Source organism: Arvicanthis niloticus, chromosome 16, assembly GCF_011762505.2.
Source record: "Arvicanthis niloticus isolate mArvNil1 chromosome 16, mArvNil1.pat.X, whole genome shotgun sequence".
Lineage (NCBI taxonomy): Eukaryota > Metazoa > Chordata > Mammalia > Rodentia > Muridae > Arvicanthis > Arvicanthis niloticus.
In genome coordinates, this window is record NC_047673.1 from 28633450 (window position 1) to 28650207 (window position 16758).

General features: G+C 35.6%; 1 protein-coding gene and 2 non-coding genes across 3 annotated transcripts in view; all 3 read right to left on the reverse strand.

Moving 5' to 3' along the window:
• Sgcz (sarcoglycan zeta) overlaps positions 1–16758 on the reverse strand; it is a 363481-nt gene that overhangs the window by 56475 nt on the left and 290248 nt on the right. The gene's annotated exons all lie outside the window — the stretch shown is intronic.
• On the reverse strand, positions 5201–5259 carry LOC117722126 (U7 small nuclear RNA). Its single transcript, XR_004608512.1, has one exon. It is a non-coding gene; the product is annotated as a U7 small nuclear RNA (small nuclear RNA).
• Positions 6017–6078, reverse strand: LOC117722127 (U7 small nuclear RNA). The gene has a single exon (XR_004608513.1). It is a non-coding gene; the product is annotated as a U7 small nuclear RNA (small nuclear RNA).

A 16758-nucleotide genomic window follows, 5' to 3' on the forward strand; every position in this document is an offset into this window, starting at 1 on the left:
TTTCTTGTTCAAGTTTATGTAACTAACTCTTACCACTTATTCTCTGCCTTGTTAATAAAAGCTGATCAATCAGTGTCTGGACAGAAGAGAGAACTGGGCAATACTTCTGACAACTATAAGAAGGCTGGGAGAGAGAGGAATCAGAGATATTTACCATGGGAAGCAGGGGTTGGTCCAGGAAACATCATGGGAGAACATACCTGAAACTCAAAGATGAGACCAAAACAAAAATGCAAGTATCTCAAGAATTTGGCTAGGAGGTAGCCAGATTAGCCTAGAGGATTAGAATAGATCAATGGTTGCCCAGGTTTTGTGTTATAAGTTTGATTGAAAAAAATCTAACAGTCTCAGACCCTCATCATTTGGAAGCTAGACATGGGTAGAGAAAAACTGTATATTATTAAAATACTATTACAAAGGCACCCGAGCATTTCTCTCTGCTTTATAAAGTGACTTCCAGTATGCTTTCACTGCCATTCAATGTTTTTATGATGTCATTAAGGTATGCTTATTAATATTTTAGGTTTCTAAATTTTTAACATAATAATTTATATTGCTATTTAATTTAAATCATTGAAAACTTTTCTGTCTTCTATCTGAAATATGACTTTTAGGTAGTGTTGTAGCAAGTGAACTTAATATAAAAGAAGAATAAACTTGAAGGTAAAAAATTATAAATAGTTTGAAGAATTGAAATCATAATATATTGTTAGTCTGTCAGCTAAATGCTATGATACTGTGTCTTTGTGAGGTGACTATTCATCTTTTTTTGTGATGTGTTATGTACTGCAAATGCATTTGCTGATTGTTACATGAATTCTTAATATTCTTTCCTTTGAAAAGAATTATTTATGGTTTCCATAGAAGCACCAAATCCTCATTCATCTCTAAAAAAATGATGAGGTAGCACATTTGGATTATACTTTTACATTAGAAAAAATGATTTAATTCATGATGCAATTTAACCATCTGACATATTTTAATGGTTTCCTTCAGCAACAGCAAGGCTTCATTCATTGCAACCCGTTTTTAGCATTTCACACTTGAAATGAGTATTGGTGTGTATTGATTTTGTAGAATAAAAGGTTTCTTGTGATCGCTCATCATGCAATGTGCTTTGATCATATTGTCCCTGTTTTAGTTTCTCTGAGAACAGAGTACCCTACTAGTTGGTTTATTTAGCCCGTAGTTTGGGGCTAATTTGGTGGAGAAGTTGTAAGTGCAGCAGTATGATAGAGCTGGACAAAATGTGTTTGTAGCCATTTAAGAAAAGAGAGAGAAGCCGGGTAGTGGTGGTTGTGTCTTTAATTGAAGTACTCAGGTGGCAGAGGCAGGCAGTTCTCTGTGAGTTCTAGGCCAACCTGGTCAACTACCCATGTTTCAGAACAGCCGAGTTCCACTGATCATCATACACTCATTTTATATCTTTCTTGTCCCTCTTACCACACTTTCACTTCCACATGCCTTTCTATTCCCTTGTAGAGGCATAACTGTGGGGAGCTGACAGAAGGCGGCTATCATCCTTGCAGCCATCTAGAGCCATATACTCTGACAAGAGATTTGATTACAATTGCCTATAACAGCTGAGCACACTCTGATAACATCTTGTTTTAGATACCCAGGATCTTCCCTTGGGTGTGTGAGACTTAAAGGTGTGATTTAGAGCTGAGACTTAAGGGCCTGACTTAGAGATCAGATTTAGAGATAAAAACTAAGGGTGTGACTTAAGGGCGTGACTTGGAAGTGAGACATATAAAAGGTGAGAGGCAGACAGACGAGTTAAGTACAACTTGGAGTTAGTTATTAGGCATTAGGTATTAACTTGGCCATAAAGAGCTAAGAAGCAATAAATAATGAATACTACTAATCAACAGGGGGAAATATCCTCTACAGAGGCTGACGGTGCAAATATATTTCAAATATTTTAAAATAAATTTATGCAAATAAATTGAAATTTCAGTGGAAAGAAGGAGATAGATGTATGCCTGCAGGTGGGCTTTTAGGACTTTTGTTGTTATTGTTATTATAAGGTTGTTGTTGTTGTTATTATTATTATTATTATTATCATCATCATTATTGGTGATGATAGGATGGTTGTAGAATTGTGGTGTTAGTTGTGTGACTCTCATGATATACTTAGTTTCTTTACATATTGCTGAATATTTTCAGGATTTTGAATTAAGTGTTTCACTTTGAGTTTTGCATATCATTAAAAGAAAGGTTGCAGTTTCTTCATAATGTGGACATTTGATTTTTCCAACCCTACTTATTAAAGAGCCAATATTTTCCTAATACAAAGCCCTTTTGACACCTTCTCGCCTGAATTGTTTTCAGAAGGAATCAGTTTCTGCTGCTTGAATACTTGATGCGGGGCTTTTGTATATTGAAAAAGAATTCAAAAGTATGTTCATCAATACATAATTACTTCTAATGCCAAGGAAAGAACATGCTGTGAAAAGAATATTTAAGAATTTAATGAAGAAACTTTTATAAATTTAAACAGGGTGAGAGGTATTTTTAATTAAACATTTCATTAGGCTGATTTATTTTTCAAAAGTCCAACTCTAACAAAGCCCAGGGAGCCAGTTGTACAGAGTAATATGTTTCTTATATTTATTACTGAAAAATGTTGGAAGATAACAAGTCTTCTAAATTAATATATAAAATCTCAATTAATTATTTCTCTTAGAACCAGTAGATCACCCTGTGCCTTTTCTCTTGTAGATCAAATAATTGCTTGATTAAATGTTTGAAATGTGCTAGACTTATAGACATAACAATATAAAGTTTAAGCTTTTTTTTTTTTTTACAATCATGAACATGGTAACAGTGTTATAATTCTCAGAATTTGGAAATGTTTCTAATTACTTTCAATATTTAAAAATATTTAGAAAATAGTCACAAAGAGCTCAAATCCTTCTTTCTCAGTCCTTAGAACAGGGGTTGGAGATGATGCATCAGGTGAAAAAAATTATGGAAGTATTTAGGAGAAGTTGATACTGTTGAGAACAGTAACCTGAGTTCCTATTGGTGCAATTTTACTATTTAAAAACAAATTTTAAAATGTGTTCACAGGTTTCCAGTTTCTTGGTCATCAGAATTTATTTTATTATCTCCTTTAAGTTCATAATATATCCCTTAATATCATCTACAGAATCAATAGAAAAAAGACTTCTCATCTAACAGAACCTCTCGTTTTTTTCCTATATATTGTTCTTTATTATTTATTAATGCATTGTCAAACTTTTATTTCCCATGATATCTTTTGTCTTCAGTTCACCCAAGGCAGTAAAAATCCTGCTAACTTTATTCACAGACAAATGTCCCTTAGCTAGCTCCCGTTTACCTGTCTCCAAAGACAGCTCCGATGATCAGTGGAACTAAAGAATCAAGGAAGTGTTTAAATGTAATATCAGGAAACTTGAAAAAATCTTCCTGATAAATTCTAAGATAGATTTATTCCTACAGATATGAAATGAAGACATCTTAAAAGTCTCAGTACAGATTTCTACCTTAAGAATGAAATAAACTTATTGACTGCATCTGATAAAATAGTAAAGCTAAACATATTCCAAGAGGCTATGACACATATTCAGGACAATATCAAGCAAAGCTCAGAAAAGAAAGTGATGTTTCAAGAATTACCAACGTCATTCCTCGTCAAAGGTACTTTAAGAGTGGGAGACAGAAAATTCAACCTACTTACAATGAACTTCATTACTGAAAGAAATGAAAGACAAGGGAAATAATGTGGACATGGGAGGGGAAAAGACGTAGACTCTTGACAGCTGAAAGTCCAGAATTCTAGCACACTTTCTGTGAAGTTTTTCCACATAGAAATAATATATTTTATATAATATCTTAAAGTTACTGATGTCATAATGACTCATTATGCCCCAAAACAACCAGGAGAGGAAAGGGATTATTTGGCTTATGCTTCCACATCATTGTTCATTACTGAAGGAAGTCAACTCAAGAGCTCAAATGGGGCTGAGACCTGGAGGCAGAAATGGATACAGTGGCCATGGTGCTGCTTACTAGCTTGTTCTTATGGTTTGCTCAACCTGCTTCTTTTATGGAATTCATGATTACCAGTTAGTGATAGGTTCACCCACATCAATCATTAAGAAAATGCCCACAGACCACACTTACCAGAATATTTCTTAAGGATTCATCCTCTCTGATAATTCTAGCTTGTGTTAAGAACATAAAACTAGTCAGCATATATAGTGAGATTTTCAAATGATAATATTAAAATATCAATAAACCTTGATAAAAGCCTGAGCATATACAACCTTGAGTATCTATCACCTTATTCATATCTTAGTACTTTATAGTCATTTCACAAAATTCATAACTGTCAGTTGTTAATGTTAACAATAAATTTCTTAAAATTTCATGCATCCCCATAAAATAGGGCCTTTACTTCATCAGCTGTATTCCTGTTATATACATTTGTTGTATCTCATTTAAATTCTCTAGCAAGTGTTTAAAGATAATAACCTGAGAAACCACCAAAATAACATCTATGACCATTTTGATACAATTTGCATATCCACACCCATGGCTGTGAGTGTGTTATATCATTTTTCTGGATGCCCCTCTTTCTGTTAAGTTCATGCTCAAATCTATATTCAACCAGCACATCTACAGTACATTCACTCCCTTGAAGATTCAGGGATCAGAGAGAAGTACAGGATGAAAGATTGTAAGAGCCCTTTTTTTCTGGTAAGACTGGGGAAAAAATAGTGCTTCTTTTGGATGTAACAGGACTACTCCACTACTGAATTTACAGCTGAAGTTGTCTGTGAACAAACTAAACTGTACAAGCCAGTCAGCATTTGCCAAGGACCAGGCTTGGAGAAGGGTTCTGACAGAAAGGGTATCTGGGAGCAGTGAAAAGAATGACTCAAATTCAAATCATGGGTGCAAGCTGATAGCCTGAGTTCTGCTCCAGATGGCTCTCTAGACAGCTCTCTGTAGATCACTCTTGGCTCTGTAGTCTGCTTGAGACAGTTCTTTGCTCAAAACAACTCCCTGCTCAAAACCTTTCTTTCATACTAGGAAAAAAAAACTCTAAATGCTCTCTGGAAAGCTCATGGGTTTTTCAATCAAAGTCAGAAAACCTGTTAAAAAGAAAAAAATCTTGGATTTTCTGACCAAGTCAGAAATCCTGCTACAAAAATTTTAGAAGTAATTCATGGGTTTTCTGATCAAAATCAGAAAGCCAGAAAAATTCTGAAAGAGCTGTGTATATTCTTCAGCAGTTTCCTCTGGGTAGTTGCAAAAAAAAAAAAAAAAAAAAAAAAAAAAAAATTCTAAGAACTGTGTTCTCTCTTCAGACAGCTTTCTCTTCTGGATAGATGCTAGAAAACATTCTAATGAAAAGACAACATAAACCCCCTTTGTCTCCATTTTACAGACCATGCTTGATTCAAAAAAGGCCATAAGACACCAGCTTCTGGAATAGACCATAAATCTGAGAAACTAGGCCAAAAGACACCAGCTCTAGGAACAGACCATAAAATCCAGAACAAGACCATAAAACCCTCTCTTAAAAGAATAGCCTGGGGATAACCACAAAAATGTTGAAATATGTTATCTCAAAACAGGCCATGTATACTAGCCCCTTTTCATCACATGGTTGAATGTTCATAACAAAGGAATGCAGACCACTCACTACCTGTGACTCCCTATAACCTACAAATGAAATTGTAGATTACCTAATCTTTCTAGATAGTCCCCTATTTCCCTATAAGAAGGCCTGTGTACCTCTGTTTGGGGTCTCCATTTCAAAGAATGGTTAACCTCCCCACCTCCCACCCCCCACACATGCTGGTTGTATCTGCAGAATAAATGTTCTTTGTTTTTCCATACTATCTGAGTCTGGGGTCTTCCTTCAGCAATTTTCAAACCCTTACACCAAAACTGCTGTGTTAGCTCTACAGACAGCTTTTTCTCTGGATAGCTGCTAGAGAACCTTCTAAAAGAGCTGTGTTAGTTTTCTAAATAATTCTTGGGATTTCCAATCAGGGTCAGAAAACCTCTAGAAAAATTCTAAAAGACCTATGAAAAATTCTAAAAGACCTATGTTTATTTTCCATGAATTCTAAAATTATAAAAGACCTGTGTTCACAACTCCCTGGGGAGTTGGGGAGAGGTGAGAACCTGAGCAAAGTCTGTAGGATACTTGGGGCTTACTAGTATCCAATGGAGTTCATTGGTAAGGTTCAGATTCAGTGAGATCCTATCTCACAAAGTATGTGGAAGAATGATAGAAAGAGACATCTGAGACTGACTTCTGATCTCTGCATGCATGAGCATGTGTATGTACAACAGCATACACACATATACGTTGTCACACAAGCAAACACAGGCACATAATGCACATACTGAAGTCATTCTCAGATGATCTGTTCAGAGAATATACTACCTTAATTCTTTTAGGCTAAGTAAAAACAGTAGAGAAATATTAAGATACTGTTTTCAATAATTAAACCAGAGGACAAAACTTTGCATGTGCTATAAAATCACTTCAATCTATAACATAGTATTTTCTGCTCTGAGGTGAGGGATGTTAGGCAGTGCTGATTGGCATTGTATGGTGTGTAAGAAAGAAGAAGACACAATGGTGTGTTCAAAGTTAAGAATGTAGTGAATTCAGGCAATACAAGAAGTATGAGTTCATACACAAACACCCAAGATTAATTATGTGTTTGATTTCAAACTAGTAGTTTATTGTAGTGCTAAAGAAAGCTGTTTTAATACTCTCACGCAGTTTAACCACCAAGAGGTTAAGAAGCTGAAATTTACCCGTCCTTGGCTTGCCAGCCTGTTAATTTAATAACTCTGTCTGGGGGTCCATTTTCAGGTTTAAGCCATGTACTTTGGCTGCTATCATGTTGTTGTTAAATGAAAGCTTTAACACAAAGGGCAGAAATAAAATATTCCCAGGACAAAAACAAAAAAACAAAAAAACAAAACAAACAAACAAACAAACAAAAACAAAAACCCAGCTAGCATGATCAAGCTATACATGTCATTGTTGAAGCTTGACCAAATAGAAATACTGACCTCAGGCCATGGGTAAATTTATCTCCAGTATCTATTGCATCAAAGTTCAGCAGACAGAGCCGCATTCTTGAAATTCATAAGCTCCCTATGTATCATTAAAACATTCCCAAGAGGTGTTAGAATTATGCCAAATACACTGCAAGTGTCATTAATTTTCTTCCTAATTATAATGACTAGCATTGTAAATTTTAGAACTAACATGAATCCAGTGGTATTGGGCATGACACTCAAGATGGCTCTTTACCCTTAAATTCTGAACCTCCTTCCAGTAATCTGAATAGGATAAAAATCATCAATCTGTTCATTGAAATGCCTATTTAAATCCTCTAGATTGTGCATAGATTCTTACCAACCTAAGGCAGAAATACATTGCTTTTGATAATACATATTTCATGACAGGTAAAGAAGGCATTCTTGTCAGAACAACCTAAGACAGCCTCAGTCTTGTTAATGAAATAAAAAAGGCGGAGAGGTGGAGAGCTTTTGGGGTTGCTTGGCAAGAATCTGACATGGGCCAAGGACAAGGAGATGGGCTGCTTGGCAGGAATATGACATTGGCCAAGGACAAAAAGTAGGCTTCAGGTAGGAATCTGACATTAGGCTAAAATAAAAAAGTAAATTCAGGTAGGAATCTAAAACCTTAGGCTAAAAGAAAGAAGTAATCTCAGGCAGGAATCTAAGTATTAGGCTAGAACAAAGAAGTAATTTCAGATAGGAATCTAAATTTTAGGCTAGAACAGGGAAGTAGGCTTCAGGCATGAAAAATGACCTTATGCTAGGACAGGAAAGTAGGCTCATATTCTTTGGTCATCCTGATAAGCCCTTAGAAACAGTGATCATGGAAGTGTTCATGTAGTTGGGTTTAATGCCTTGCCTTTTCTTTGACTATTTGTGTTTATTGTCTTGCTTGTTCCTTGACTATTTGCATCTATTATATTGCTAGACACTCAACCTAGAACTGACCTTAATGCTTGTATATAATTAAAATGGTATAAGAGTATAAAGGAGGAAGGGGATGGGATAGGGGGTTCTAGGGAGGGGAAATGGAGAAAGGGGATGACATCTATATTGTAAAAAATACAATTTCCAATACATTTTTTAAAAAAGAAGCTAAAATTTAGGTAACCTCTTGATGGTTTGCCATGAGCTTGAGATTTTAAACTGTGTGAAAACAATAGACATTCAGAGAAACTCTTGTATACTTCATGCAGCACAATGTGCTCTAGAGCCAAGGACCAGTAGGGACAGTAATTCAAGGTGCCCAATGTTACAACGCACTATAGCTCATCTATATACTTTAGTAGATTAGTAGTAATAATATGGATATTTTGACCTACAGTCTTATAATTTATAAAGTGTATTTAAGGATGTAACCCTGTCATAACCAAAAACTCATAAATATGGTTCCGTGATCTAAAAAAAAAAATTAAAACTATCAACTGGGAAGTACTTAGAGCAGAATAAATATATAAGTACTAAGGCTGGCCTACGTTCATATTTATAAACCTTAAATGTGTTTAAGAAAAACAGAAGAGTCAGAAATATATGACTTCTTTTTTTATTCTAAAACAACAAAAAGAAGAATGTATTAAAACCAAACATTTAGCAAAAGAGCACTTAGGGGAAAGAGAAAATAGAGACCAACAAAACAGAAAAGAGAAATGCAGTAGAAAATATCAATGAGATTAATACATTTGATAAGTACCTAGGTAGATTTAAATGAGAAAGAAAATTTGAAGACGTAAACTATTATATGTTAAATTAATTTAGATATCTATTCAAAAATCAAATAATGAACAACTATAACAAGAAATTTGATAAGACAGATGAAATTAAAAGTTTTCTTGGAAGACACAAATTACCAAAATCTATTCACAGAAAAGATACATTGTTCTGTATTTATGAAAAAAAATTAAGTTTTATTCAGAGACATTTCCATAGTGCTTTAAGGATGCATTTAGATAGGACAAAATGGCAACCAACAGATTCTGAAAAGATCTTTACCAATCTTATATCCAATAGAGTGCTAATATCAAATATATACAAAGAACTCAAGAAATCAGACTCCAGACACTCAGATAACCCTATTAAAAATGGGGTACAGAACTAAACAAAGAATTTTCAACTGAGGAAACTGCAATGATCGAAAAGCACCTAAGAAATGTTTAACATCCTTAGTCATTAGGGAAATGCAAATCAAAACAACCCTGAAATTCTACCTCACACCAGTCAGAATGGCTTAGATCAAAAATGCAGGTGATAGCAGATGCTGGTGAGGATGTGGAGAAAGAGGAACACTCTTCCATTGTTGGTGGGTTTGTAAGCTGATACAACCACTCTGGAAATCAATCTGGCGGTTCCTCAGAAAAGTGGACATAGTATTACCTGAGGAAGCAGCTATACCAGTCCTGGGCATATGCCCAGAAGATGCTCCAACATATAACAAGGAAATATGCTCTACTATGTTCATAGTAGCCTTATTTATAATAGCCAGAAGCTGAAAAGAACCCAGATGTCCTTCAACAGAGGAATGGATACGGATACATTTACACAATGGAGTACAACTCATCTATTAAAAACAATGATTCACGAAACTCTTAGGCAAGGAGATGGAACTAGAAAATATCATCCCGAGTGAGGTAACCCAATCACAAAAGAACACACATGGTATGTACTCACTGATAAGTGGATATTAGCCCAAAAGCTCGAAATACCCAAGATACAACTCTCAGACCACATAAAGCTCAAGAAGAAGGAAAACCAAAGTGGGAGTAATTTGGTTCTTAGAAGAAGTAACAAAATACTCACAGGAGGAAATACGGAGACAAAGTATGGAACAGAGACTGAAGGATGGGCTGGCCGTGTTGTGACCCGTACTCTGCCTCAACACTTTGGGGCTAAGTGCTCTGGTCAAGAGAGAGAGTGGGGCTCTTGGGGCAGGAGACACAAAGAATGGAGACAAGACAGGGTGTGATCAAGTCTCTTACCACATCTCTTTTATTGAAGGGAATTCTGAGGTATTTATACGCTTTTGCCATGTACCTTGTAGGCACTTGGATACCACGTACCTTGCAGGTGTTGATATGACGTAAGCCTTACAGGCATGGCTAGCATGGATAGCACGTGCATCCATGTGTGTCATACCACGTGCGCCTTACAGGCGTGTATGGCATAGATAGCACGTGGACAGCACGTGAACTGCATGCCTTGCAGGCGTGGCTACCAAGTGCACCTTGCAGCTAGGGGCAATAAACAGCAACACAAAATATGTGGGATATCAGAGTGTGCTTCAGCTGTTGTAGGCTATTGAAAACCAAATCTCTTATCAGGGTATATGGTTCCAGATGGCTGCAAAGATAATCTAGCCGCTTTCTGCTAAAAGTCGGCTCCCAACAGTCCCAACAGTCTGTGGCCAGACTGTCCCACAAAGAAATCCAGTCCATGCGTAGTCACTGTTGTGAATGTCAGGAAATGCATGCTGCCAGGAGCTTGAAATAGCTGTCTCCTGAGTGGCTGTGCTAGAGTCTGATATATACAGAGGCGTATGGTCACAGCCAAACATTGAACTGATCATGGGGTCCCCAATGAAAGAGCTAAAGAGAGGACTGAAGGAGCTGAAAGAGTTTGCAGGTCCATGGGAACAGTGACAATACCAACCAACCAGAGCTCCCAGGGTCTAAACAGCCAGCCTGGGAGCACATATGGAGACACCCATGGCTCTAGCCGTATATGTAGGGAAGGATGGCCTTGTTGGTCATCTGTGGAAGAGGAGGCCCTTGGTCTCATGAAAGCTGGATGCCCAAGTGTGGTGGAAAGTGAGGGCGGGGAGGCAGTAGTGAGTGGGTGGGTGGGGGCACACTCTCATGGAAGCACGAGGAGGGGTGACGGGTTAGGAGGTTTTGAGCAGGGGTGAAATGGAGAAAGGGATAACACCTGAAATGCAATAAATAAAATATCTAATTTAAAAAAAGAAATGCTGAAAAATCAAGCTTTTAATTTTTATACTGAAAGCCAATTTATAGCTGATGGTTTACAATTACTTGAAACTGATCTTTTTTTTGTTGTTGTTACTGCTAATTTTCAAATTTCAACGTTGCAGTTAGTTATGCAAATACAACTCAATTTAAGAGAATGTACTGTTCCTTAACTTTATAGGGCATTTAAGAGTTCATACTGGATTGCTTGGACAATGCCAAGGCAGATTTGTATACCAGGCAGATTATAGGCCTTACACAGGAACAGTTAGCCAAACAATCTCACTGTTTTCATCATCAAAATAGTTATAGCTTGACACAACAATTTTGTATTTCTAGAGAATATGCATGTCTAATTGCAAAGATTTGTCCTAAATGCCATCAGTTTCTACCTGTACCACATAATGGTGTTAATCCTCAAGGACTCATACCTCATCAATTATAGGGAAAAAATGGTACTCATATTTCTGATTTTGAACAATTAAAATATGTACATGTGACTATTGAATCCCTCTAGGCAACTGCTTTAACAGGAGAAACAACTAAAAAATGTAATTAGTTATCACCTATATGGTTTTTCTATGCTGGCTGTTCCAAATCAGATTAAAACAGATCATGGAACTGTTACAGTCAAGCATTTGAGACTTTGTGTCAACAATTTGATATTTACCATATTACTGGGATTCCTTATAATCCTTAAGGACAAGATATTGTGAAATAGGCACATGGAATGTTAAAACGATATCTTCAAAAAATAAACAAAAGGGGAGGTATATCCCAGTACACAACAAATTTATTTAAATCATGTTATTTTTATTTTAAATTTTAAAAAGTTTGGATGCCAACGTTCTTTCTGCTGAGTGTCTATGGCACCCTACAACTAGGCATCCTTATGCATAGGTGAAAGGGAAGGATCCACTTACTAGTATATGGCATGATCCTAATCAGGTATTTAATATGGGGAAAAGGGCATGTTTGTGTTTTTTCTGCAGGATGCTGAAAGAACATGGTGGCTTCCCGAGTAATTGGTGAGACATGCTGATGCTGGGAAAGAATCATGCTGACCGGTGAGCTTGCTGAGTGCCCTGACAAGGGTGACTGGAGAGCTGTATTGGACATATGTTCCTGGCCCACCTTTGCTTGCTTATATCCCAGACAGACAAGCTGACTTGCCTCAAGTTTTTAGACCTTGTGGGACAGAGAATAAAAGAAGTTATAATGACTCTTGTATTTTTCTTAAATTTTTGTGCCCTTCCCCAACCTTGAGAAGGCTGTAAAGACCTGGTGAACTAGGTAGAATCATCTACTCTGGCCACACATGGAAATTCCTACATGAACTTAGAAAAATAGACTGCCCAATGACCTTGACTTGCAACATAATCTGCAACATAATCCCATAATCTGGCTGAAACAAAGGATGCATTAGGTGGGGCCTTCCCTATATACAAGAGCGGACTATTAAATTTTGAGCCTTGATCAGAGAATTTTGTTTTGGCCTTATGTTTCTCTTGCTTCTCCGTCTGTTTTTCACTTCCAGCCCTCCTTTCAGGTGAACCCAGTTCATCCATGGCCCAGTGGATGAGACCAGTTATTTGGACTCAATCATGGACTGGTTTAGAAATCAATCCAATATTGGAAATTACAGTCTTCATTTGGAAGGCTGGTTATGGACATTTTCAGAGATATATTTGGAAGTTAGCTGCAGTTCTCTATGATGTTATGTTAACAAGAGATAAAGTTGTGACAGGATCTGGATTTCAAACAAGTGTTAGTGCATGTGTTAAGGCTCTTTTAATTGTCATGTTAAAATTACTTTTGTTTCTTCTACAGTATTTAACATAAGTTGCATTGATTGTACACTTTCTAATTGTGTTAGTGTGTTGAAACCTAGCATGTCTGTTACGGGGGAGTCTATCAACCAGTTTTTGTTTTATTACCCTGAGTATTAAAGGATCTTGGCACTCTGAAAAAAGCTTGAAAATACTGTAAGAAGTGAGTCAGGCTTTAAGCAAAAGCAAGAGGGTAGTGGGCTTGATTATTGCTGGTATAACAGCTTTAATTACATTAATTGCTAGCACCACTGCTTCTGCAATTGCTTTGATACAAGAAGTTAAGACAGATACTTTTGTTAATCATTTAGCAAAAAATGTTACTAATGTGTTGGATATACAAGAGGATTTAGATAGGCATTTGGAAGAATGGATTGATGCTCTTTATCCTATTCAAATTATTGGAAGGAGGTTCAGAATTTAAGGGTAAGGAGTCATCTCGAGTGTTATGCCAAATACCATTGGATTCATTTTAGTTCTAAAATTTACAGTGGTAGTCATTATAATTAGACATTATGCAGAATCACAGATAATACTTTATGAATGACAATTTTGAAGTATGTATAAAATGACCAAAAAATAGGCTAAGAAAATAAAATAAAAACATAAAATCATCTTTAAAGTCTAATAATTTTTGTCAGTGCTAAACTGTTATGTTAAAGAAGAGGAATAGTCTATAATAAAATTCATGAGAGTTATATTAAGTCAAATGGCTTATCAACTTTAAACTTTTGAGCAGAACAGAGAAGAAAAATTTAGTGACTTTGCACAAGTCAAACACCTTTATACAATGATGGCAAATATTATTCATTAAAAAACAGATGAATTTATGTCTTTCAAAATAAAAATGTTCTTTAAAGTAATTAGCAGATGCTACATAAAAGAGGAGAAAAAAACACGCATTTGAACTCAGAGAAATTCAAAGTATGTGACAAAAAAACAAATCACAAATTTCAGTGATTATCAAAGAACTTACAAATATAACTCCCCAAACTATCACACAGATATCTTATTAAAATCACAGTCCAGGAAAATACAAGGCATAAGAGTAGAATCAATACAATTACTCATGAATGTTATGCAAATTAAAGGTATTACATATATGTTAGACTGGTAGAAAATGTGAAATATACCGGCCTAATCCTGCTGTGGTAATGGAGTAAGTGCAACTGTTCATCTAGGAGTCAGTAAACCCTTTACGTTCCTGGCAAACAGATCTGTCATTTGGACTGGAAGGCATTTGTCCTTATCAAATAGAATCTGGATCTGTATGTCTATAAGAGTCTTAATTCAGATCACCAAAAATTATTGAAAAATGTGGAAATGAAATAAATGTAATTTAATTGATAAATAAATAAACAAACTGTGGTACAACCAAGAAACAAAATATCCTCAGCAGTAAAAAAGAAAAAAGAAATAAAACTCCTGACCAGTACAAAATGTGAGTGAGCGTAAATGTTCTAAATGAAAGAAACCAGACTCAAGCTGAACGTTTTACATTGATGCTTACATCGTATTCTGCAACTGATGGATCCATAGAATCAGGGAGTTCTGAGAGACTTCAGGCTATGATGGCTGTTTTGATCACTAAGTAGCTTGATATTGACTTTTTATTAATTTTTTTGAGATAATACTATAACCCCGTAATTGTTCTCTTCCATTTCATCCCTCCCATTCTCATTCAATCCATATTCTCTTTCAAAATCATGGCCTCGGTTTTCATTAATTGTGGTTCATACACTTGTGTGTATATCATGATTTTGGTGGTGGTTATTTGACCTATGCTTTGGTCAAATCGCAACTAATATTAAAGCGATTAATTTAATCATATGAAAATAGACTTTTATTGGTTGTTATAGACAAGGAATATTACTAGAGATGTTAACATGTCAGGTATATGACGACTGAAAGCTTATTAAATGTAATTATTAGGTCAGTCCTTTGAGGAAGTGATATTATTATCACTACTCCCTTATTTTAGAATTTTTGAGTATATTGTTTGGAAACAGTTATATATGATCACTCTTAGTTTAGGGAGAAGATTGATCTCAATGTAAGAGGACAAGTGTTCATGGAATTACTTAGAAGGCTTCAACGACTTATAGTATAGTGATATGAAAAACGATTATGCTTACTAACCATTGGCAATTGCTGCCAAGAATATGGCAATGGCGACTAGCCAAGAAATTAGGTAAATATCTCAAAAATGTCAAGAACATATTTGCTCCTGTGATCTCCCAAAGGATCACTATCCTAGCAGCACTTTAGTAGTGTCAACTACTGAGAGTACTGCTTCCAAGAACAGGATAATAATTTTTTTGTTGCTTTAAGACACTGTAAGGAAATATGCTGTAGCACCTAGGAATAATTAATACACCAATCCTGTCTAATTATCTCCTGGCTTTTAACATGGAAAAAAATGAGTACAATAGTCATTCGCAAAGAATTGTTAATACTGCACCTTGGTCAAGTGCTGGTCATTCTATTATAAAGCTGCATTGATGTGAGAATAAATGTAAATATTTGATTAAAGTGTTTCTATCTAAGTTCTTTCATTTTTCAAAGAAGAATGCCTTTTTCTTTGAAGAAAGTTTTTGATTGATGGACCCGCCTGTATTTTGTTATATTAATCTAGTGAAAGAGTTACATTGAATTTCACTTATATGTGTACAAATTCATCATTTTTTCTTCCTAGGAAGACCTATCCTAAAATATTTTATAATACTAGAAAAGTACATTTGTTTTAAGTCTTATATTTGCAGGTGACACATTTATGCCTCTTCAGCTTTTCATTAAAGTGAAATCTGTAAAGATATATTAAAAAGACATTATTTAATACAAAACAATTTGATGTATGCTGTAATATCAGAGGGAAGATAGCATTTTTCTCTTACCCATGTTCATGAATGAGTAATGTTACTGGGGCTACAGATGATGCAATCACTTACCTTGTTTAATATAAATCGTTTTTCATTTCTAATACTAATAAATCTCTAGATTTTTACATAAATAATTTATAAGACACATTCTTTACAATGTTTTTGGTTACTGTGCTCATGAAATATACTTCCCTGGAATCAATTTTAAGCTGTTCTAAATTGTATATATCACATATTTTAGGGATATTTCAATGAAAATTGAATTTGCTATCATAATGGAAAACTTTGATCAGAGTTCCAATGCTACACCCTAGAATTCCCAAACTTAACTGCTTTCTTTCATGTATATTCAAGTTGCCATGAGAATGTTCCCCTACAGGAGAATACAGGCAACTGTTAATGGAGTGAGTGCTAAGGAGATGGTTTCAACTGAGACATGGCTTTTATCACCAAAGGCCTTACTTCTTAGAAAGAGTTGTGGGTAAAGCACTAGGTAATTCCAACAGAATTATTATTTTTGATAGTACGGATTAGAGAGTACAGTTGAAGCACAGAGGAAAAACAAGGAAATTAGGGAGGGTTATGTAGAAGGGAAGCCTGAGACAGAATCACAAACCCACTGGAAACCAAGAGTTTTCATATCGATCATTAATGATCACATTTTCAGAACTTAAATTATTTCTTTCCTTCAATAAGACATTGGCACATGGTAGACTGTAGGACAGAGAGAGTGCCTGATATACTACCTAGATTGTTTCTGTTGTAGCTGGTAATTGATACTGGATTTTGCTCTGTGTGCCCATCTTACTTTTTAAACCAGATTTCTTTTTTTCTTTTCTTTGCCTTTTCTTTCTTTTCTTTTTCTTTTTTCTTTCTTTCCTTTTCCTTCCTTCCTCCTTCCTCCCTCCCTCCCTCCCTTCCTTCCTTCCTTCCTTCCTTCCTTCCTTCCTTCCTTCCTTCCTTCCTTCCTTTATGCTAGTAACCACCATGCCTCTATTTTGT